This window comes from Hippopotamus amphibius, chromosome 13 (assembly GCF_030028045.1).
Source record: "Hippopotamus amphibius kiboko isolate mHipAmp2 chromosome 13, mHipAmp2.hap2, whole genome shotgun sequence".
NCBI classification, from domain to species: domain Eukaryota; kingdom Metazoa; phylum Chordata; class Mammalia; order Artiodactyla; family Hippopotamidae; genus Hippopotamus; species Hippopotamus amphibius.
The window spans coordinates 45,580,752-45,605,572 of NC_080198.1; the positions used below are offsets into that span (position 1 = coordinate 45,580,752).

At 38.0% G+C, this 24,821-nt stretch overlaps 1 protein-coding gene across 1 annotated transcript in view; it reads right to left on the bottom strand.

Annotated features, from left to right (window-relative positions):
- ANO10 (anoctamin 10) overlaps positions 1–24,821 on the bottom strand; it is a 238,280-nt gene that overhangs the window by 146,000 nt on the left and 67,459 nt on the right. The window lies entirely within an intron of this gene.

The window sequence follows — 24,821 nt, forward strand, 5'->3', positions numbered from 1 at the left end:
ACTAATTGTCTTGTTCTGTCACCAAATCTTTAAATATCTTCATATTTTATTAATCTCTGTAATTAGCCATCACTTTGACAATTTCTTCTCTGGATTTAGAGATGCAATGTTTATGATTATTTTTATAATGCTAGAAACGGTGCGTCTGTGGGGCACGGCCGCTCACAGCCAGCCACGCGGAAGTGGCACAGTGCCCACCAACATGGTGATTCCAGATGATGGATTAACAAGTCGGAGGGAGAAACTGCTAAAAGGCACCGTCGCCGGGAAACAATTTCAGCAGACGGAGATAACCAGGAAACCATACCAAGAGAACATACTGTATGATGCAATTCATACAAAAATTTTAAAAGAGACAAAACTAAATGACAGCAGAAGTCACAGAAGTGGGGGCTTTCGGGTGGTGGTGAGGATCAACAGGAACGGCAGGAAGGGGCTTCTGGGAAAATGTTCTGTGTCTTATGAATATGCTCACTTCTGGAAACTCCATGGAGCTCGACACTCATAACCATTAACTATATGTATATTACACTTTAATAAAATGCTCTCTAAAATACTCTGAACATTGACTTAACAAATCCTACAAACATAGAATGTAGCATCTACAGTCATATCAGTGTGTTTTTGCAGGTCCCTTAAATTCTCTTAGGGTCTAAAATAATTTCTAACTTGCTTTTTGACTTCAACAAGGGTGGAAAAACAGTATATGTTTATAAAATACACAGATACAGTGGATATAACACACACACACACACACTGCTGCTCTTTAATGGCTTGGGGCAAAGATATAAAGGATTTAATTCATAGACTCGTAATGAATTTCTGGGAATTTTTTTTCACATTTTGTTCAATGGCTATATATTTATAAAAGTTCAATTTAAAATGCCCCTTATCCAATTAAACCATTACAACAAGCCCAGCATACTTCTTACAGATGATATATTAGATACATCATATTATGATATATTAGGTATGTTATACTGACAGGAATAGATTTTGTAGTGAACTAGGTATAAATTAGAATAAGTATAGTGATAACCCAAATAATATAAAATATGTTGTAAACTAAGTAGAAAATGAAGTGCTCTTCTTTAGTTCATAAATGAATTATTATATATTAAAACTGTCCAAAACTGTCAAAATAAATATTTTTTTCAGATATAAAATATTATTACAGAATTCTGGGTTCTCAGAGGATAATGGGGCTACCTAACTCCAAATCTCTCCATACATCCTCAAAAAAACAAAAGTAAAAAATAAAACAGATCACTGAGGAGAGAACAAATGAAACCATCCATTGCTCATGCCTGCAACATAACTAGGAGATAGGGAATGCTATGAACTTCATGATACATGAAAACAGGGAAAAACCCAAATCCAGTAAGACCAGCTCCAGAGCTCACATCTATGTGGGAAGTCAAGTCAGGGACTTTGGAAAAAGGTAGAGAGAAATAGAGTTCTAATGGTGCTGGAATCACCCTCAGAAAGAGAAATTTCCACTGCGAATGAGGAACCACTGAGAACAAGCCTGATCAGAGGTTTCCTGGAGAATCAAAAGGATGGGGCTTGAAAATGAACAGAACCAGAGATGTAATCTTAGGAAGGCACTATTTCTGGGAGAAAGATTACAGGGAAGTATCTGGCACCCAGGGAAGCTGGTGGTTATGGGAAAGAAGAAAGTAAAAGGTAGAAATTACAGTCTTGAAGAAATACTCCAGAGAAATACTCATCACAAAGAAGGTACTCATTTTTAAAATGGCATTTTACCCTACCAAGAAAAGTAAGCACTCTCGAACTAAGAAACTGAGTAAACCACTCAAACTTCTTATCCTTGGCAACTAGAACTACTATTGCTAGTCCAGGAAAATTATTCATTTAAACAGTAGATAACACCTATACAAAATTACTATGCGAATAAAACAGTCAAAGTATTTCAATTTTTCATTTTGTTCCCCCCCACAATAAAAACTAAAGTCAATCAAATAAACAAAACATGAGCTAGATGAACATTATAACAGTTGAATCTAAATGAAATAATCTTAAATAAGCACTTATGTGAAAGAAAACCTCTAAGTAAGAAATTTTAAAACTCAGAACAGAAATACCAAACAAATGAACAAACAGGAATTAAATAAAAAGACAAACTCATCTTAGAAATGGTGATTAAATTATAAAGCGGCCAAGGAAGATTGGATGGAAATGAAAATATAATAAGGAACATTGAAGAAAGGCTTAAAAAGCCTAGAGGACAAAAATAAAATAAAGAGATGTCAGGATGAAAGTGATTGATATTAAAGATAGGCAAAGAAGATCTAACATAAATATAAACTGGAGACCCCGAAGACAAACAAAACAACAGAATGCAATTAATATTGAAAACTATAAAAAAAAGAAAATGTTCATGAAATAAAAGGAGACCTGGAAAGGCAATGAAAGGACCACCATGTACCTGTGATCTGGACTGGTCAACTCTGAGACAATGATTCGATTTTAAAGATAAATTTCAAAAGTAATACTAAGCCCCTGGGCCTCAAAGCAAAATGACTAAGTCACACACAGAAGGAGAAAAGTCGGACTGGCATCAGGGTTTGACAGCAATACACCAAAGCAATAATGCAGTCACATCTTCAAGAAACTTTAAGAACATGTAATAAAAAAAAAAAAAAATTTTTTTTAAACCAGCCAAGTTGTCCTTCAAACATAAATGCTATAGCAGAACAGTCTTAAATATTCAAGAAGTTAAAATACTCTTCTTGAGGAATCTCTGGCTACTCAAAGTAGGGTTCATGGCCCACAGCATTGGTATTACCTGGGACTTTGTAAGGAATAGGATCTAGGCCCCACCCAAGAGGTCCAAATGATTAGTATGCCCATTACTGTTTGAGAAGCACGGTACTAGAGAACACGTTTCACAGAAAAAGAGGTGAGTACGGAAACTTTGGCAAGATAACTGCTGGCAAGCACTGAAGGGATTTAACTGTTCACCAAGGACTAAAAAAAGACATATGTAAATGCAGAGTATTCCAACCAAGCAAGAACAATATAACTGAAATAATGAGAGGAGAATATGTTAACTGCCAAAAAGATAATACATAATCAAAGGATGTTATTTAAAATTGACAGGGACTTCCCTGGCGGTCCAGTGGTTAGGACTTCGCCTTCTCCAGTAGATGCTTTGTAACAGGAATACTATTTAACAGGAGACTTTAACATCACTCCTAAACCAAGACAAGTGGAAAAGGAGAAAGTAATAATTTAGGAGACCTAAATAATACGTTCAACAGGGTGGAGCTTATGGAGAAACAGATATTGATAACATTACATGCTAATAAATAGAGAATATATCTTCTCAGGCACACATGGAACATTCAAAATCACGATCCTACGTCAGGTCATGAAAAGGTCTCAAGCTCAAGTGGCACATATGTATCTAAAAGGCAAAATCTGAATATTCTTTTAACTAAAACCTAAATGTGCAACACTATTAATAAACTCTAGGCAAAAAATTTTAAAAATACATCTACAGTCACAAGTATGGGTGTTCTAAGTTTTGAATTCAGCCACATGCTGTTTAAGCTAATAGTCAACTATTTTGAAGACAAAACAAAATGACAGATTCTCAAGAATCAACATATTTTTAAAGCAAACTCCATTTTACTTTGGAAAAATATTTTTAATATTCTTTAAAATTACAAATCCTGGCTTAATCCTTATCCAAAGAATCCGCCATGGTCTACTTTAATCTTAGATTTGTAAATTATCCAGATTTTCCAAATTATTTTATGACAAGGAAGGTAAAATAAGGGCCTCGCATGACCAAGATAAAAAATATCTATCTTCTGATGTCTATGGTAGAGGTTTTTTCTTGCATTAACATTTTAAAATAAAAAAAGCTAACATTTTATATTTCTGCTTTGTAACTGCTATAAAAATACATACAGCAGGTCTCAAAAATAAAAATAAAATGTGTGGTCTCACAATTCTATCGTTTACTGTAGGTAACTAAAAACATATTAATGAGGGACTTTCCTGGCAATCCAGAGGTTAAGATTTTGCCTTTCAACACAGGGGGTGTGGGTGTGTGGGTTCAATTCCTGGTCTGGGAGCTAAGATCCCACATACCTTGCAGCCAAAAAGTCAAAACATAAAACAGAAGCAATACTGTAACAAATTCAATAAAGACAAAAAAAAAATGGTCCACATCAAAAAAAAATCTTAAAAAAAAAAATTAATGAAAGAGCTAAGTCCAGTGATGTTTTGCTCAATAATTAAGAAATCCTCATTACCGACAGTCACCACGACTATGTCCCCAACTAGTAACCTACTGATTCCTCTAGCAACCCCATGTGTGACAGAAACTGTATTCTGTAACAAGAAGGCAGAGTAGAATCACAAACAGCTAGGATTAAAGCCTCAGATACTCCGAGAGATACTAATAATGCAAAGAGGAGAGTAAAGGTCTAACAGTGAAAGGGACAAGGACTCAGTCTCTCTAAATAAACAGGTAATAACAACTGATGCTTTGATGACTGCAAATGCTTTTCCTTCACTTAAACTTTGCATATAAATTCTCACAATTTATATTAAATTAAAAATGGCTCAAAATTCTTCCTAAGGATTTAGGGAAAGAATTCCAATGGCCATCATCACTGACTTGCTATTCTCAGTTTGCAACTGACTGTATACTAAACATGAAAACACAACCTGCTGTATAGCAAAAATAAAATAAAATAAAATAAAATAAAGTAAAATAAAATAAAATAGAGAAAGAAAGAAAGAGAAAATACATACTGGTTTGTCTACGGAAGAAGGGGTAGATGGAAAGACTGGGAAATTGTCTCACTAGGTCCTTGGAAATCCAGTATTTATAATAAGGCCATGCAACAATTTATCCAGTATAATAGTGATTCCTTAATTAATGACATCCATAGTTATATCTCTGTCTTCAGGAATACATGAAATTCTTTAAACAAAGTTATTTTGTTTTTACATTTTATTTTTATATCATATAATAAAAACTGACTTTTTTTTAGCATACGGTTTCATGAATTTTAACACTTGCATAGATTCATGTAACCATCACCATAATCAGGGTACAGATCAGTTTCATCACCCTCAGAAATCCCTCATGCTATGTCTTTATAGTCATACAAAGCAAACTTAATTTACCTCATTTTAATGCTTTTTCCCACAAAAGAGTAAAACAAAGAGTAAACCACAATAATCCCTCCAAAACATCTAGGAATCACTGACCCAGGGATTCGAAAAAAACATAGTCATAAGGTAAAGTTTCTGTATGCTCAGTTTCTTTTTTTAGTCCCCAGGAAAAGAAGAATTCACATAAAGTATGTGCCCTGCTCTGAAGGCATTGCTCTCTGATTAGAAATTTAGTGGTTCCTGTTCTGCAACAGAGAGATGTTCTCTGTTCTGTCTTTGTGGCCTCTGGCCAAACCCAGACCCCAATCCAGGAGGGGCTTAACAAACCTCTGCTTGCTGCCAGCCCAAGACACAGCCCAAGTACCCCAGCAAAACAGCTGAGGAAGAGCCGAACAAGAAGGAGGCATAAAATAGGGAGTTGTCAGCAGCAAAGAGGTGGCAATACATTTCAGAGGATGGAAATAAGAAGTGAAAGGTAGAAGAAAGCTGAGGGATAGTAGGGGTGAGGGAGAAAGAGGAATGTAGTAGAAAATGAGAGTGAAAAGGGGGCTGAAAAACTGGAAGGTTAAGGCAAGTTCATCCAAAGAACTATATCATTGAGGCTAAGCTACCCCACCCTCAAACTCTCTCTTCTGAGGATAAATTACGTGAAGTAGAATTTCTAGGTCAAAGAGTATACATATTTTACATTTGTTTAAAATTTATGAAGTTTATTTAATAAAAGAAAAACCCTTGAAAACTCCCTAATCCAGTGCGTTTGTGCTGAATTAGACTGCTGCAATTGATTCTTTTCCTATAGTTGCACGATGATCTGTTTGAAATTCATTCTTATTTTGAAAATTATAAAAATTGCACAAACTACATAGACCTCTCCTTTGCTTTGGCCCCAATCCAAACCTGGTCCTATCCTTGGCAAAAAGCAGGACAAAATATTTGTTATTAATAAGCAGCTTTTATGGAAATAAAATCAAGAAAAAACAAATGGGACCTCATGAAACAAAAGCTTTTGCACAGCGAAAGAAGCCATAAACAAGACTAGAAGGCAACCCTCAGAATGGGAAAAAATAGTTGCCAACGAAACAACGGACAAAGGATTAACCTCAAAAATATACAAGTAGCTCATGCAGCTTAATACCAAAAAAGCAAATAACCCAATCCACAAATGGGCGGAAGACCTAAATAGACATTTCTCCAAAGAAGACATACAGATGGCCACCAAACACATCAAAAGATGCTCAACATCACTAATCATTAGAGAAATGCAAGTCAAAGCCACAATGAGGTATCACCTCACACCGATCAGAATGGCCATCATCACAAAATCTGGAAACAACAAATGTTGGAGAGGGTGTGGAGAAAAGGGAACTCTCCTGCACTGTTGGTGGGAATGTAAGTTGGTACAGCCACTATGGAAAACAGTTTGGAGGTTCCTTAAAAAACTACAAATAGAACTACCATATGATCCAGTAATCCCACTCCTGGGCATATACCCAGAGAAAACCATAATCCCAAAAGAAACATGTACCATAATGTTTATTGCAGCACTATTTACAATAGCCAGGACATGGAAGCAACCTAAATGCCCATCAACAAATGAATGGATAGAGAAGATATGGCATATATATACAATGGAATATTACTCAGCTATAAAAAGGAATGAGATGGAGCTATATGTAATGAGGTGGATAGACCTAGAGTCTGTCATACAGAGTGAAGTAAGTCAGAAAGAGAAAGACAAATATCATATGCTAACTCATATATACGGAATCTAAAAATGGTACTGATGAACTCAGTGACAAGAACAAGGACGCAGATGCAGAGAATGGACTGGAGAACTTGAGGTTTGGGGGGGGCAGGAGGTGAAGGGGAAGCTGAGACAAAGTGAGAGAGTAGCATAGATATATATATATACTACCAACTGTAAAATAGATAGCCAGTGGGAAGTTGCTGTATAACAAAGGGAGTTCAACTCGAGGATGGATGATGCCTTAGAGGATTGGGACGGGGAGGGTGGGGGGGAGTCGAGGGAGGGAGGGAATACGGGAATATGTGTATAAATACAGATGACTGAACTTGGTGTACCTCAAAAAAAATAATAAATAAATTTATATCTTCTAAAAATAAAAAAGCAGCTTTTGCTCTTCCTAAACTGTAGGTGAAACTGATCTGAACCTGAAATAACAAGCACACCAGTCATTATCCTTCAGCCTGTCATTTCCTCATGATGCAAGGATTTCTACTATCCTGAAAAGGTCAAAACTGCTTTGTAAAATACCATTCAAGTCACAAATTCTAAAGTTCAATAACATTGGATGTCCTCTTACATATGCACGCCTGTACATAAAAATTTTTTAAATTACCAATAGCATTCTTATTTGTATTAAACAACTAGGTGTAAAACAAATTCACTAGCTTCTGCTCATGAATCCTTATTCTTACCTATGTATTTGTTTATCTGCACATTAAATATCCCTGAAAGCATATAAAAGGAACCTATCACATTGGCTGCCTCCACGAAAGAGAATCAGTTGGCTGGGAGAAAGAGGTAGAGGGATTTTTTCACTGTGTTTTTGAAACTTTCAAGTTCTGAATCATATAAATGCATTACTATTCAAAGAAGAAACACCGAAAAATCTAAATAAAGATCATTACTTCTGTAAGAAAATAGCTTTGCAGTTTCCACGCTGCCTGCTAACAACAGAAGTGAAAACATATCAAAAGGTACTGTCAGATAAAATAGATAACTAATAAGGACCTACTTTATAGCACAGGGAAGTCTACTCAATACTCTGTAATGACCTATATGGGAAAAGAATCTTAAAAAGAGTGGATATATGTATATATATAACTGATTCACTTTGCTGTACACCTGAAACTAACACAATATTGTAAATCAACTATACTGCAATCAAAATTTTAAAAAAAAGATACTGTCAGATATCAAGCCACATGGAAGATGAGGCCAACTACCACCATCCAAATAAAAAATGTATAAGGGAAGAAGAGTGTCTCCAAAAACTGCATAGCACAGGGAGATCAACTTGATGATGGGTGATGACTTAGGGGGCTGGGATAGGGAGGGTGGGACGGAGTCGCGGGAGGGAGGGGATGTGCGGATATATGTATAAATACAGCTGATTCACTTTGTTGTACAGCAGAAACTGGCATAGCAGTCTAAAGCAATTATATTCCAATAAAGAGCTAAAAAAACCAAAAAAAGTTATACGCATAAAAAAAAGAGCCTAAAAGGAATGCTTGGAGCAGGTTCTTTCTCCCAATTGTTGCAATGCCCAACTGAATACCTCCTGCAGTTTTCAAAATTCTGTTCACTCCTGTGTGTGTATGTGTGTGTGTGTGTGTGCACGCGCAAGAGAACAATGCAGCCCAGGTAACAGCTGAGGTCGTGAGCAGCACAGTCTCTAAAGAGTACAATTCCTTGATCCAGGTAACACTCCAGACAACTCCAACGTGCAGAGCCAAAGGGTGCAGGTGACCTCTCTACAGGACAGTCCTTCTCCCCGACCCACTGTCCAAGGGTCCATCTGGATATGGACAGCCTCAGAGTAGGGCCGTGGAACACCACAGCTTCAGAGTCAAGAATGGGAACATCAAAACAGGCACTGTTCCTGCTCAGAAGCATGGATGTTATCCAAACCCAATGACCCTCTTAGAAAGGAGAGAACCAAGTATTCAACGGCCATGCTGCAAACCAGAGCAGGTCAGGGCACTGTTTCCAGTCCACAAGGAGAGAAGGACTTGTGTGCGAAGGCAAACCAACTATGTCAATAAGCACCCTTACAGCTTGACTGACAGTTTTTTTCCATACCTAGATATTTTCAAGGAGGAAGCAGCCTGTTGATTTACATTTAGGTATAAGCTCCTTATCTTTCTGCAAACTACCAACAAACAGTTCCCAGACCAGAACGGTATGTGGGCCACACGGGGTACCAGTGAAAAAACTATGATGAGTACAAATGACAGTAAGTTTTAGTGACACATGGACCGAAACAACAGGGAGAAAAATCCTGAAAATCCAAATTCCATTAATCTCAGCTAATGTGTGAATTAATAACTATGATATCAGTTGATGAGGGCTTGAGATAGACCCCCTTCCAAAGACTTGAGATTATAAACCTTCTCTTTCTCCCCAAAGACTGAATAAGAAGGGCTTGGCACCCTAGTTGTAAAAAGTCACTGACCCTTGTTTTAAAGCATAAAAACTACAAGATAAGTACTCAATAAATATTTGTTACTCAACTGATAAGTCAGCTTTCAGTTGGATCACAATCACGTACTTTTCAATCTTCTATATTTTAAAAACTACTCTCAGGTTAAACCTTTAAATAGTTTCTTGGCTTAGGATATTTTATAGACCATTTAAACATTCCTCATAAAAGTCAAACTCGGGAGTAAATTTAACATGCCAAGTTGTTTAAAATGTTCCTTTTAGCTTCAAATTACTTATTTAAAAATTACCAAATACAAACTTTATGGTTTTTTCTAAGCTCTTTATTGGAATATAACTGCTTTACACTATAAACTTTATGGTTTTTAATGATTCCACTAATTGACATCAACCTTGACCCCCTCCCTTAATTGTTCCCACTGTACTGCTTCCTGTTTGTCCTACAAATCCTGTTGGTCCTAGAAGCACATGAAGAATACCTTGTGCCTTTAAAAGGCTTAACAGCAGTGCACATTACTTTCCACCCAATTATCTGCAATTTTGTGCATGACCCACGTTCGGAAAACAGCGTCTGAATACAACAAAACATAAAAACAGCTGATCCTTTTTGTTCTTAGCATGACCGGTGAATTCTCAAATGTCTGAGAACTGTGGCTCACCTCCTTCATTTCCTCTCATCTGCAAAACAATACTCAAGATGAGCAGCTCCTTTTCTGCTGAAGTTATGAGAGCTCAAAAAAAGAAAAGACAAGCTTACTTCTCAACTCATTCCTTTTAGCATTATCTCTAAAAGTTCAGTTACAAAATCTTACTTGAAAAAAGCCACTTGCTATATAAAATCAAATTTTAGATGAACTGGAATTAGGTTGTTTCATTTCTAATTAATTAAAAAAAATTACTTCTTTCTCTCATCCTGAGCCACAAACAAAAGATCTTCCAAGACATGTTTTTCAATAAATATTTTTTCACTTTAATTTTTATTTTTAAATTTACATAGAGTAAGAATCACTCATTTTGGTGCACAGCTCTTTAAGTTTTAACAAATGCACTGAGCTGTGAAACCATCACCATAATCAGGACAAAGAACAATTCTGTAACTCCAAAAAAATGCCCTTGTGCTGCACCTCTGCAGTCAAACACTCGCCTTACTCCTAATTCCTGACAACCACCCTCAGTAAATTGTAATGTTTGGATTTAGACTGGATGCACATTACAAAAACCTACAGGACAAATCCATCAGCAAAGAGAAGACAATACAACGAGCTCTCCCCAAAGTTCTGCTCCTCTGTCCGTCCTAAACCTTCGGTGGAAGAATATCATTGACTCAAAAGAGAGCTGCTCTTTTTCCTTGTGGTTCCTTTTCTACAACTGACTGTGAAAGATTATTAATAAATTGTATTCTTTCTGCTCCATTCCCACCACCTTTCTGCTGTGAAATACTCCCTCAACCAGAACTCCTTGTGCACCAGTGACCACATCACAGACTTCATTATTAGCACAGATGGTGCCAATTAGTTTCCCTGTGAAGTGCTGAAGTACAAAGGATAATGCAAGTGCTACCACCTTAGGGCACATGCAGAAATGGTCCCAGCTGGGGCCTGCTGACAGCAGCGTGGGGATAATCGTATCTTCACCTTCTGCAGCTCAGCCTCCACCTTGTGCTCAAGCTGCCAGAGGAGAAACTTGATCTTCAGGCTCAGAATAGGCATATCTTATTTAAAAATACACACACGTGTGTGTGTGCACATATATATGTATGTATGAATATGTGTGTGTGTTTGTGTGTGTGTAAAATATGGCATTTATATTCTCTCAATTGGAAGAGAAGGGTTTTTAGCTAAAATATGTAAGATAAAAAGACGTTTTCTTACAAAGTGATCCACATTCAAAATCTTTCTTTCCCTTCCTTTCATGGTTCTTAACATCTTTGTAAATAGTCCATTTTTAGTAACATTTATAACATAATGGGATTGAGAACACATTTTACTATCTAGGAAGAAATTACAGTGGTAATATTAACATCTTACATTTATAAGCACCTTGGAGTCTGCAAAAACACTCTCATGCAGTTTCTAATTTAATCGGTCTTTAGAACAGCCCCTTGGGGGACTACAAAAGACACTAAAGCCCCTCTAAACCTTTTAGGCTACAGACTAAGGGGGGCGGGGAGGGAAGGAAAACAGAAGTAATAACCAAATAAAAGAACAATTATGACATATCAAAATAACTAGAAAAATCATGAACTGGTCAAATTGATATCATTTCACCAAATCCAATTAATACATCAATATCTATGATACTAAAAAATGCTATTCAAGACTGATTCAATCTTTGAGACAGAATTCCAGTGCAAAAAAAACAGTGAAGGGTTTCTTAAAGTGAGATTTGACCTAGAAGACTAACACAACATTTTGGGTTTGGGTACTCTAATGTGGGAAAACTTTCCTAAAGGAAAGGGGTGATTAAGCAGGGTCCGGAGGCTGAGAAACATGAATTTAAAGGCACTATTTTAGTTGAGGGGAAAAGCAAGAAGACAGGCATCAAAAATGAATACTGAAATGCTCTGCCTGTGGGTTGAGGTCTCCTTAGAGGGCAAGAGTGTGATTTCTCTTTTTTGTCTTTCCAGTGTAGACCAGAAACCCAGAAACAGCATGTTAAACAGAAATAAAACAAGTTATATGAAAGCACAGACGGAAAGCTGTGAATAGGTCATTAAGAACAACTATTCAGTATGCGGAATATAGAAAAACGATACAAATCAACCGGTTTGCAAGGAGGAAATAGAGACACAGATGTAGAGAACAAACACATGGACACCAAGTGGGGAAAGCGGGGAGGGTTGGGGGGGAATGAACTGGGAGATTAGGATACCAAATTGTACGCTCTAAATATATGCAGTTTATTGTATGTTAACTGTATCTCAATAAAAATTCTTAAAAAAAAAAAAGAACAACTATTCAGACAGTTTTGTGTTTCTGGCAGAAGAAATAAACTATAAGGACAGCAGGCATAAAGAACTGGGACCTAACCAACAGGACTGCAGGAATGAAAAAATCAAGGTGGACTGGAGGATAATGGAAAAGAGGGAGTGGCAGACTCCAGCTGGTCTTTTGGACCCTTGTGGAAAGAGCAGAGAAACCTGGCAGCTGCTGGGACCACTGAGACACAGGAGGGCACAGGTGTGGCCCAGGGCAGAGGATAGCCAATGCTGTCTACACCCGCAGGGTCGGGCTCCTCAGGCATGAACCTACTTCATCCTCCTCACACCCACATGTGGCAGCTACTCCCTAGTAAGGAAAGGAGGAGAGAGGTGGTAGATTCCATTCTCAACCTATTCATTTTCACGTATCACTGGGAATGGCCAGGTACAGCTGACATTATGGGCGGGAAATGAATACCGTGGTTTTGTGTCTGAGCATGCTACAAGGGGCCGCTTTGCAGTGAGATGTACATGCAATGTAAAGTTTTCCTCATGAGCTCTGAGCCCTGCACCCACTTCCCTGCCCATTACCCCTCATCCCCCAATCCACGCTCTTCACTCTCCCTAAGCAAACCCACATGGTCTGTGATCGCACCACTGCCATGTCACTCCTGCCTCGGGAGCTGCCCCACTGTCCCACTCTTCCTTCAGAGAGGTCCCCTGCCACACGAGGCCTCCCCAAATGTATTCCCCTTGGATTGATACTTCTCAGCATCACATCCGATACTATAAAGAGTGGCGATTTCTTATGTTCTTAAAGTCTACTTTCAATTTTCTGAAGCACAACTTGCTTTCCATCTTAGGGAAAAAAATGAAACCAAAATGCTTTCTTATCTCTCCATTCTCTAAAGGAGTAAAATAGAAAAGCACAGTAAGAAGGCAAGTTTGACTTTGAACTGGTTTATGTGTCTGAAAGGGAAGTTCACTGTCATTCAAGGAGGGCGGTCAGCAGGTAAATCCAAGAGGAAGCCAATGCACTTGCAGGTCTGTGACTGAGGCAGGAGGGGGCGCACAGGCTGGGATGTAACAGGAGAGATCAGAGGGAGCAAGAAACTGGCAGGAGGCCTTGAAAGCACCCACTGAGAGGAGACCAGAGTGACAGTCCTCAAGGACAAACAACCCAAGTCGTCGTCTTCATCTGTGGATATCTGGAGCATTTACATTTGAATATGGATATACAGGATGTTCTGCAATTTCACTTTAAAGAAAATAAGGTAGAAATTATGACTTAAGAGTGCAGAAAAACTGTTGACCTTTCTAATTCTCAATCCTTGTAAAATTCTTACCTGAAAACAACCTCATTCCAAGTATAAACTGATCTCTTTCAGAGACCTGCCTTTTCCTAAACTTCCTAGAAGAAACAGGTTATAACCCCTGTTATGACCTTAAAAGAATGCAAAGTAATTTGCAAAAACTGGACATCAACAAAGTCACATTTAAACAGATTATGTACTAACCATCACTTTGGAGGGCACTGGGTCCTTCAAGGAAACAATATTTCCCATTAATTGACAAACTTAAAAGCCAGGCCCCTAGTCCCATATTCCCCAAGGACAGAAGCTCTTTTAGGCAGCTCACCTGGGTCAGTAATTCCTCAGTTAGCTAAAATGAGGACCCATTTTAAAAATGCCTACCTTTAATGTCTTATTTTAGCAAACATTTAAATGTACATTTATTTGCAGGTCTCTCAACTGGAGCCAAGGCCTTTCCTTTGAGTAGGATCCAGTGATGGAGCTTCTCACTGTCTTCGAGGCATAAATAACACACATGAGACAATGTCAAAGATTCCCAGGTTTGTTTTCTTTAAAGAAGAGTGAAAATTTAAAGACACTGGTGAAGCAGTATGAAAACAGAATCTGGAAGCTGCCCATATTTTTATGATTTTCCGTAATCTTTTATAATCAACTCATCTTTATCCAATCTGATCGTAATTTGTCTTTATGGAGTCTTTCCAAAGGTTTTCATGGAAATGAAGGCTCTATTTTTGTGCACACATTTCATAAGTTTTCATTCCACTTAATTAAATTATGCCAATCACAGTAACGAGAATACTACACATAAACAGATCTGGGAACAAAATGCCTCTTGGTGAGCACTTAACTCAGTGAGTGGACATCTTCCCCATGAACCCCACCCAGCAGGCTGGGAGAGTCTATGCCGGTCAGGAGGGGATGGAGACAGCTGGGTCACCTGAGGAAGGTTAGGAAAGAGGCCTTGAAAGAGGCCTTCTACGTACTGCACTGGTGATTTACCTCTTGGAGGATTCGGTGAGCACTTGTAAAGCTAGGGCTGTATCTTGGTAATGCCTGGCATATTGTAAGCACACAGTAAATATACACCCAATGAAAGAATTCGCCTTGACTGTCTTCAATTATTCCAACACAGAGAACACAGAGCAATGTTTCATTTAGATAAAACTGAAAGACCAGAAAATCACCAAGATTACCACAGGAATCAATGAAGCAAAAGGAAGGAGGAAAAAAAAGGCAGTTCAATAATTCCATCCCAAAGTACCCTAATCCAAAGGTCAAAAACCTTATTTACCTTCCCAGGAACCCAACACATGCTCCGACACTAGGAAGTGGAGACCAGATGAAGGTTGTGGGTTCCTTCCTAGGCCAGTTTTTAAACTGAAATCTCAGAATTTAATCAGACCTTTCAACCAGGTGAAAAGACTTTCTTATGAGAACCGATACATTTTTTCTGAGACAACAATAACAATAATAACTAATAAATACTGAATACTTAACCCTGCCGAGCACTGTGGTAAGCACTCCAGGGGCATTTATTCACATATCTGCATAACAACTCTACTGAATTGTTCAAATTCATTCAAAGACACAGCTTGTCAAACTGGAGTCAGGATTTGAATCCAGAGACCATGTTCTTAACCACTGTACCATACAGCCTAATTCAGCCCCCCTTTACTTATAAATAACATAATTTTAATTTTTCACCTAGGGGTTTTGTTAGTGTTTTTCCCAAAGGTGCAGCAGAATCTTTAATTAAAAAGTTGAATTCTCAAATAACGGTCACTAACTATATGTTCACTGAAAAAAACAACTATATGTGACTCATTCATTCATTAACAAACATTTAACAAGTAACTGCTTAATACCTGAAAACAAAGAGTTAAAGTAATTCAGTGGCCACTTCTTGGTTATGAATATTTATTACGTGCTTGTCCTTACCCTCGCTCTCAGGAAGCCCAGTCTGGTGGAAGAGACACATGATTATCATACGGTTTTAGTAAATGCTAATAGCAACTTGCAGGAAGGACTCTGAGCTGTCCAAAGGTGCAATGGGGCAGCAGGGGAGGTGGAGGGGAAAAGGGAGTTGTAAGGAATCTGATACTCAACTCGGGCATTTCTTCTGTAAGCCATGGAGGTGTGTGTAAGGACTGTAGCAGAGGAGAACTGTGATCAGAACTTCATTCTGGAATGACTACTCCAGAAGTAGAGAGCATGAGGCAGGGGAGAGAAAATATGAAAACCAGATGGCGGGTGAGGATCTGCTGTAAAAGTCTAGGTAAGAGCCGTGGAATGCATACCTGAAATGAGCGAATTGTATGGTAGGTGACTTATACCTCAATAAAGCTGTTAAAAAATTAAGTCCAGATGAGAAACGGTGAGAGCTTAAACTCATATCATGCCAATGGTAACAGGGAAGAGAGACTAAACAGATATTCAGAAGTCAGTATCAGCAAGACTTGATGTGTGATGGATGGCTGGGAGGAAGGGCTGAACTCAGATGTAGCAGCAAGACCAGGAAGAAAGAAGAAAAATGGAATCATATCACAGGACAGAAACAGGCACATAAGAGACGGCAATTAATACTTAAGTAAGAAACGTTAGCACAAACAAAAGCAATTCAGTGTTATTATGGAGAAGCAAGCCAATGGAAATCATCAATGAGCTGATGGAGACACATGAGCCAACTGCTAAAGGACTAACTCATTAACAGTGGTGGTGCTGTGAAGTCACCACTTTTTTACCTCCTCCTCTGTGTCAGATCTGGTGCCATCACTTCTTGTGTACATTGCAATGCTCTCATTTTACATCTGAGGAAACCAAGGTGTACAGAGATTGAGGGGAAGAGCTGAAATTCTAATTCATCTACCTCCCGACTCTGACACCCCAAGCTACGTCCATGCTGCTACCCTGCCTGCTTCACAGATAATAACAGAACGATCATAAAGATAACAAAAGCTTCATTCTGCCATCGCAGAGGTGGCTAGGACTGCAGCTCACATCCACTGTGCCTTGACCAAGTGCCCAGCTCTGTGTTTGGCATTTTACGTGTACAGTATCTTGCCTTGTAAGAGTGATAACAAGAACTGCAATTTGTTCAGCACCTGCTTCAGGCCAGACACTTGTGATAAGGGTTACCCGTGTGTCATTTCTACTATACTCCTCGGAGCATCCCTGGAAGGGATGCTGTACTGGCCTCAATACGCACGCAGTCAAGGAGATGAACTTACAAGACAAGGTGACTGGTCCAGGGTCACAATGCATTAAGAGGCAGTGCAGAAACAGAATCTCCTTAGTCTGAAGTATATATATGTAGATACAAATACAGATGTAAGTCAATCGAGAGACAGAGACAGAGCAAGCACATATACGGCAAAAGGTTCAAAATTAGTGACTCCTAATAAAGGAATATATAGGGATTATCTGTATTTTGCTTGCAACTTTAAGTCTGAAACTAATTTTTTTTTAAACAGGAAAATAAAGCCTATAAGTCAGGGCATAAAAGAACCCTAGGGGTTCAGTCCTCTCCCAGAAGACACCTTCAGTCATTACAAAGAGGTGAGAATCAACTCTGTTTCTAAGCAGCACTAGAAAAACAAATTACCTCACTTACGTTCTTTTTTTTAAAAAAAAAAAAAGAAACTGCAATTAAGTGATATTTTTAAAACTACCCATTATGCATGCATGGTGCACACTGGCTTGCTGGTCACCAGAACCTAACCATCAGAGAAGCAGTGTGACTTCTAGGTGAGCAGGTAATTCATTTTAACCCTAGAAAAAGAACAGCATTTAGTAGGTGAATTGTTAGCATTCAATATGTTTGCTGCATCTTGCCAAGTTTAAAATAAAACTGTGAATGCATTTAACACTAAAATGAACGATTATCAAACATCTGATATTTAGAGAATTGTAGGCCATTTCTCTCCCTTAGGAAATGGAGATCTTTGCATAATTCTGCATTTAACATAGTGATCCTCTGCTTGAAATTACATCAAAGAAGGGAGCTAAATTTGTCTCAGGTGTGAGAATAACGATGATTATTTGAGACAAATTATTTAGATACTGATTCAATCCAGTGGGCTGAATCTTATGAAATTCCCAGTATTTGACTGTTTTTAACCTAGAAAATGGCATTTCCTATGATTCCATCATATGGTTTCACACATTAGTAGGCTATTCTCTTGGTTAGTCTGTAATAAATTTCTGCAACTACTATACAAATAATAGTGTTGAAGTCATGATTTTTTAAAGGAAACACTAGATGGCAGTAAATACACAAAAGTTGTAACATGACATTGCGTTACCAACATAAAAGAATGATCACTTTTGTCTTTTATTCAGTTTTACACTGCATACTCAGTCAGGCTTAAAAACAAAAACCTAAAATGTTTTTAATTAAAAAAATCCTGAAGTGTCGAAAACCTAAATAAAACATAAAGTTTCCTGGCTTTGAAAATGTGAACCAGAAAAGCTACAGAAATGATCAATTTATCCACAGTTTGAATATGAGAAGGCTAACTCTCAACATCAACTGTATTAAATTGTTACATTTTCTAAGTAGTCTTTGTTTTGTTAATAAACTCTAATCACATACATGTATTTAGATGTTACTTAATTTGGAGGAAAAAACCTTTAAAATAAATTATCTTAAATTGCTGTTACCATGAAGATGTTAAAAATTATATAAGAATTTAGTTTACATATACTTATGGCTTATTTATCATGGCCTTTTTAAATTAGTGAAATTTCTACTTTTTAATGGGCCATGAATGAATATATGAAAGTATACCATGCTGTTCATTTAATATACTACTAGCAAAATATTTAACTCAATAAATAGAAACACTTTATCTACACTACAGGAAAAAATAGGAAATAAAATATAATTTCAAGATTTTACTTCCTTTTTGGAGAACACATTTGCAGATCAAAGAGAAATCTTATAGCCAGAAACACATTAATTTGATCTATTAATTGTTTTGATGGATTTTTATAACATCTGAATTTAGAATTTCAGTATGATTTTAAAAAACGTATATGGTAAGAAACCAAAAACTTATATTTTCTAATTTATTTGTAAACTTTCCACTTTTTGGATTCATTACAAGACCAGATGGCATTCAGTTCAGGTCTCAGCAACACTGGAATAAAATTAGCTAACTTACAAATTTTTTTTGGTTACTTCTAACACTTTCTCTGAGCTTGATTTTGTTCTGACACACAAAGTTCTCTATTTATTTATTTATTTGGAAATTTTACTTTATTTTTTGGCTGTGCCTCGCAGCTTGCGGGATCTTAATTCCCCAACCAAGGATTGAACCCATGTCCTCAGCAGTGAACGTGTGGAGTCCTAACCACTGGACTGCCAGGGAATTCCCCCAAATTCTCAATTTAGAAACCAAAGCTAGGATCCTCTCAAATGTATGAAAGTCAATAAACTAAAAACAAATAAACCTTCAAATATACTACTGTGGCAGAAAGAGAGGACTTATTTTAATACTAATCTGAACCAATATAACCCAGTTCTTGCTTTTTTAAATTTTGGCGATGCCAGGCTGCATGCAGAATCTTAGTTCCCTGACCAGGGATTGAACCCGTGCCCTCTGCATTGGGAGTGTGTAGTCTTAGCCACTGGACCTCTAGAGAAGTCCCTGTAACCCAGGTTTTGATCAGTAGTTTTAAAACATCAGAAAACAGCCATAGTTACTAAAAGCATTTAAAAACAAACACACACCCAAACAGCCAAAACAATCTTGAAAAAGATTTTTTCTGATTTCAAAACTTATTTTCAAAACATATTTTCTGATTTCAAAATTTAAGTACAAAGCTATAGCAATCAAAGCAGTGTGTACCGGCATAAAGAGTGATTACTTATCTCCAAACTCATCAAATTGTATATATTAAATATGTACAGCTTTTTGTATGTCAATGATACCTCAATAAAATGGTTAAAAAAAAAAAAAAGGTAGACATACAGACCAATGGCATAGAATAAAGAGCCCAGAAATAAAACCTCACATATATGGTCAAATAATTTTTGACAAGGGTGCCAAAACCATTTACTGTGGAAAACAACTGTCTTTTCAAGAAATGATGTTGGGAAAACTAGATATCCAAATGCAAAAGAATGAATTTGGTTCCTTACTTTAACATCATATACAAAAATTAACTCGAATCAAAGATCTAGACTTAAGACCTAATACTATAAAACTCCTAGAAGAAAACATATGGCAAAAGCTTCATGACATTAAAATTAGTAATGATTTCCTGGATATGATACCAAAAGCAAAGGATAAAAAAAAAAAAAAAAGAAAAGGAAAAAAATAAGTTAGTTGAACTTTTGTGTATTAAACTTTTTTTTTTTTAATTTATTTTTTTGGGGGGTACACCAGGTTCAATCATCTGTTTTTATACACATATCCCCATATTCCCTCCCTTCCTTGACTCCCCCCCCTCGAGTCCCCCCCACCCTCCCTGCCCCAGTCCTCTAAGGCATCTTCCATCCTCGAGTTGGACTCTCTTTGTTATACAACAACTTCCCACTGACTATTTTACAGTTGGTAGTATATATATGTCTGTGCTACTCTCTCGCTTCGTCTCAGTTTCCCCTTCACCCCCCGCCCCCTCCCATACCTCGAGTTCTCCAGTCCATTCTCTGTATCTGCATCCTTGTTCTTGTCACTGAGTTCATCAGTACCATTTTTAGATTCCGTATATGTGAGTTAGCATACAATATTTGTCCTTCTCTTTCTGACTTACTTCACTATGTATGACAGATTGTAGTTCTATCCACCTCATTACATATAGCTCCATCTCATCCCTTTTTATAGCTGAGTAATATTCCATTGTATATATATGCCACATCTTCTCTATCCATTCATTTGTTGATGGGCATTTAGGTTGCTTCCATGTCCTGGCTATTGTAAATAGTGCTGCAATAAACATTATGGTACATGTTTCTTTTGGGATTATGGTTTTCTTTGGGTATATGCCCAGGAGTGGGATTACTGGATCATATGGTAGTTCTATTTGTAGTTTTTTAAGGAACCTCCAAACTGTTTTCCATAGTGGCTGTACCAACTTACAGTCCCACCAACAGTGCAGGTGTGTATTAAACTTTTGTGTATCAACTGAGTGAAAGGGTGACCCAACAGAATGGGAGAAAATAATTGCAAATCATATCTCTAATAGGAGACAGACATCCAGAATATATAAAGAATTTCTACAACTCAACAACTGAAAAATCAATAACACGATTAAAGAATGGGAAAAGGACCTGAACAGACATTTCTCTGAAGAAGATATACAAAAGGCCAATAAGCACATGAAGAGATGCTCAACTACGTCACACCCATCAGGATGACTGTTATCAAAAAATACAGAAAATAACTAGTGTTGCCAAGGATATGGAAAAATTGGAACCCTGCCCACTGCTGTCGGGAACGTAAAATGCTGCAGCTGCTATGGCAAACAGTCTGGAGGTTCCTCAAAAAATTAAACTTAGAATTACCATATAATCCAGCAACTCCTTCTGACTATATACTCAAAAGACGTGAAAGTAGAGACTCAAACAGATATTTGAACATCCATGTTCACAGCAGCATTATTTGTAACAGCCAAAAGGTAGAAGCAGCCATGCATCTATCCATGGATGAATGGATAAATAAAATGTGATATATAGATACATATGAATATCATTGTCTAAAAAAGAAAAAGGAAATTTATAACATAAATGAAACCTGAAGACATTATGCGATGAGAAATAAGCCAGACACAAAAGGACAAATATTGTATGATTCCACTTACATGAGGTTTCTAGGGTAATCAAATTCACAGAGACAGAAAGTAGAATGGTGGTTACCACAGGCTGGGGGGTTCGTATAATGGGTGTAGCGTTTCAGTTGGGGAAGGTGAGAAAGTTCTGGAAATGGATAGTAGTGATGACGTATAACAATGTGAATGTACTTCATGCCCAGAACCGTACACATAAAAAGGGTTGAGGGTAAATTTTATATTATGTGTTTGTTTACAATTAAAATTTTTAAAAGAGGTTAAAATGGTAAATGTATGTTATGTATGCTTCACCACAATTTAAAAAAAAAAAGAAAGAAAGAAAGAAAGAAACGGCAAGAGTAGTACACAGTTAGTTATCACAACCTCCTCACACCCCCTCGCCCTCTGACTTACTCTGGGTGATCTTCATATTAGCAATCATCTCCATACTAATGAATATTGATAATATCACAGTTATCTCCTCATTAAAATATAAGCACACACCAAAAATAATCATTCTTCTCTTATAGGAAGGAAATACTTCTTGTTTAGAGGTATAAGTCTAGAAGTAATGGAACAATCAAAAACACTGCTGGGATTTTGACCTCTGTGGATTAATTTTAAACTGAAAAACACCTTTCTTCTATGTCATGACTGACTCTAAGCCCACGGCTGCGCTTTTGCCTCCTACTCTTCAACTTGCCAGGCACCCCTAACTTACATCCTTGGAGTAGGTTAAAGTGGGGTCAGAATTCGGAGTGAGACTTCTCCAGCAGCATGGAAGAAAGTGCCTTTCAAACTGCTCTGGGAAATCAGAATTAAGTCACATCCAAGACTTTCCAAAATAGGTTACAGAGGGCCCAGAGCTCCCCAAAGGAAGACGATAAAGACAGCAAAGGGTCTGCTGTGTTAGGATGAAATTTGTGGATAACTCCTCCACAGACCATTCACTTGGCATGTCCGTTTACTGCCCAACTGCATCTCTAGTAAATGTACTGAATTATATATATCTGTGGGTGTGTACAGTGTGTGTTAAACAGCCATATCTTCTCAACCACATTAAGAAGCAGAATTCCTCACAACACTGTAAATCAACCATATTTCAATTAAAACACACACACACACACAAACAAACAAAACCAAAAAAACAGAAGAAGCGGAATTCTTGAGGACAAAAATAAAAAGATGGCTTTGTTCTTCCTTAGCAACAGAGTCAATAATGTATACTGGGTTGGCCAAAATGTTCATTTAGGTTTTTCCATAAGATGTTACGGAAAAAACCCAAAAGAATTTTTGGCCAACCCAATACACAGCAGTTCTCAATACTGACTGAGTGTAATTTTATTAAGGAATGAAAAGGAAGAGCACTTGCCACTCTATGTTCTACAGGCAGGACTCAGAAAATGTTATAAACTAACAAATACAGATTTGTAACTAATACTGAATATGATTTATCAAAAAAGAAATAATATCCATTTTTCCTCTTTAAATAAAAAAAGACTAAAATGCCAAGTTTCTTTTTTGGTAGTTTATCAATTCAACATTCATCTAAACACTGAATTGCATCCCTGTAGTGTTTTCGTCAGTATTCTGGGGAGTAATTTGTTTTCTGAGACAGAAAAGCAGACATCATTCTGTTCTCATGAAGCCAGTGGTGCCAGGAGAGACAGATAAATACATAAACCTACAGGTAAGTGCATGGCTTATAAAGGGGACAAACACCATGAAGGAGAAGAACACAGGGCTCCACGAGGCGAAAGAAGGAATCTGCTTGAGATGGATCAGACATTCGAGCTGAAGCTTAATGAGTAAAGATGTGCCAGCCAGGCCCAAAGAGGGGACTTTGTATGTGCAAAGGTTCTAAGCTGAAGAGGAAAAAAAGAAAGGTTAATAAACAAGAAAGTGAAGACTTCTGCTTCTGGAAAGACGGAGTAGAAGTACTTTTCAATACTCCTCCTGCCAAGTGCAACTGAAAACCACAGACATTATATATAAACATAAGAGGACTCTGATAGGAGAAAAAGGAAGGCAGGCTGACTAGGGACCCCAGGACCTAAGGAACAACACGGCAGTGAGTTCCTGGGGTTTTCTCTTTACCTCATGTATCCCAGATTAAGTGCTGAAGAAGATGGCAATTCAGAACTGAAAATGGGTGCTGACAATAAAAAAAAGAAGCCCCAAGAAAAGCTTGCACTCTCTAGCCAAAGGACCGGGAAGGGGGCAGTCTAGCTAGACAGAAACCTCTTAGACAAGGAGTACTCTACCCCGGCCCAACACCACAAATACTGAGGCTCCACCCCCACCCAGACCAGCAAAGTCCTGGAGGAGTGCCTAGACTTACACCCTGCCAGCCTGCAACAAGGGGCCCAACCCTACCAGAGAAGGCCAAGTAGGGAGCCCAGTCTTCCAGTCCCACTGAAGGTTAACCTGGCAGTAACAAGCTTCCTTTTCTGTTTCCCACTGGGATGGTGTCACAGGAATCTAGTGGAGAGTCAGGACCCTCCGCCCCACCCAGCAGGAAGAAGGCCATGCCCCATCCCAGTGTCAGTACAGGCCACCTGGGAAGCAGTAATGAGTATGTGCACCCCTCCCAGCAAGAGAGGTATCAGTGGAAGCCCAGTGGGGAGCCAGAACTCCCATCACCAGCCGTGCAGCAGTAACTAGGATGCCCCCCTCAGGTGACAACAGAATCCAAGTGGGGAACCTGGACTTCCAGCACCAGCTGGCAGTAACTAGCTGACACACTCCACCCTTTACCCTCACAACAGCTTGCTGTCAGAGGAGGTCTGCTGAAACATAAGATTTAGATAAGATCCAGAGTCTCATAATACCCAAGACGTCCAAATTTCAATCAAAAAGTCACTCATCATAACAAGAACCAGGAAAATCTCAACTTGACCATGAAGACACAATCAATAGACACCAGCACTGAGATAAGTCAGATGTTGGAATCATCTGAGAAGGAATTTAAAGCAGCCATGTTATAGACTAAATATCTGTGTCTCCCCAAATTCATACCTTGAAGCCCTAACCCCCAGTGTGACGGTATTAGGAGGTGGGGCCTGTGGAAGGTAATTAGGTTGAGATGAGGTCATGAGGGTGGAACCCCATGATGGGATTAGTGACCTTGAAAACAAAACAAAACAAAAGACACCAGCTAGCAAGACGGCAGCTGTCAGCAAGCCAAGAAGACGGCCCTTACAAGAACCAAGTTGTCAAGCATCTTGATCTTAGACTTCCCAGACTTCAGAACTGTGAGAAATACATGTGTTACTTAGGCCACCCAGGCTATAGAATTTTGTTATAGCAGCCTGAGCTAACATAAGTCCCTGTAAAAATGCTTCAACAATCAAGTACAAATCCTCTTTAAACAAATGGAAAAAGAGAAAATCTCAGCAGAACAAACAAAAACCCAGAAGTTATAATTATAATATAGAACCAAATGGGACATACAGAACTGAAAAATGTAATCACA